Below are 1415 nucleotides of genomic sequence, written 5' to 3'. Positions count from 1 at the left end.
TTATTTGCAGTTCTAGTATTTTTTTGTTGACATTTGATTATTTGGTAGAGGGTTTTCTTCTATTAAACTGATGTTGGCTGTGAGGATAAAGATTTCTTCCTCTATTTGCAAGCTTTACTGCTGACTCATCTTCTATCAGTGTAGTCGGGTGACTAATAGGTTACGTGTAGAGTGGCCCTGGCTGCTCACTGTGTTGGTGAATGGTCCTTGCTTGAGATTAGGTGTGGCAGTGGGTATATTACACCACCTTGGTTCCCGTGCCAGAATCTGTGGCCGTAGAATGAGCCACACGACTCACCTCTCGGCGGGGCAAGCTGTGGGTGCTGGAGCTTCCCTCTGGGTTCAAGGGGGAGGGGCTGTCACCATATTTTGTTAATTTCCACATACATATTAATTTTTGGTCACCTGAAAATTTGGTGATTAGATTACATAAAATTGACCACATTCTATTTTTTTTTCTTGCGATTTATACCTTATTTATTTATTCGTTTGTCCTCACATGAGTGGGGCCTGGGTGGAGAAAAAAGTAATGGCTGTGGTCTTAGCTGTGTATTTAAAATGAGGAGAGGAGTAGTAAAAAATTTATGAGTTCCAGAGTTGGCTGGTTAGCTCAGTTAGTTAGAACATGGTGTTAGAGCACCAAGGTCAAGGGTTTGGATCCCCTACTGGCCAGCCACCAAAAAGAAAAAAAAAAAGAAAGAAAGAAAAAAGAATGAATTCTAGAAGCAGAAGGACTTCATTAAAAATACTATTGTTATTTCTTAAAAACTATGTGGCTTTCTAGGGGGAAGAGATAACTACTAATTGGTTGGATTCTAGGAAGCTCCCTGGGTTGCATTTTCTAATGGTCAGAAACAGATTGTGTTAACAGACCATAACCTTTGGGGTGACTTTTTTTTTTCTTGTGTTTCCTTCTTTTGTGGAAGAGGAGTGGTAAAATAGCCCCAATTTTTTCTCACATCTTGGTCTGCTCTCTTTCAAGCATATTTTGGCTCATTAATTTCAAATTTATTAGATTCTGTTGTCTTCTGACTCCAGATGACTGAAGATAAGAACTTGAGTTTGGGCCTGAACTTAGGAATGCCAAAAATCTTTCATGAATCTCTCCTAGGCTCATCCCCCAACTCTAGCCTAAGGCTCAGCAAACTTTTTTTTTTTTTTTATTCCTTTTTGTCTTTTTTACTGACTGGTAACGGCATCGCAACCCTCAGTGTCGCGCCGCCCGTACCGGGGACCGGCAACGGGATCGCAACCCTCAGTGCTGTGCCCGCACCGCGCTCAGCCAGTGAGCGGGAACCAGTCTCCACATGGGATCTGAACCCTCAGAGGGAGCACCGCCGCACTCCCAAGCGGCGCACTCTCCAGTGCGCCACCGGGCCGGCCCAGCAAACTTTTTAAAAAATAAAAATATAGTA

This window comes from Galeopterus variegatus, unplaced genomic scaffold, assembly GCF_000696425.1.
Source record: "Galeopterus variegatus unplaced genomic scaffold, G_variegatus-3.0.2 Scaffold3821, whole genome shotgun sequence".
Lineage (NCBI taxonomy): Eukaryota > Metazoa > Chordata > Mammalia > Dermoptera > Cynocephalidae > Galeopterus > Galeopterus variegatus.
This window is presented reverse-complemented; position numbering follows the sequence as displayed.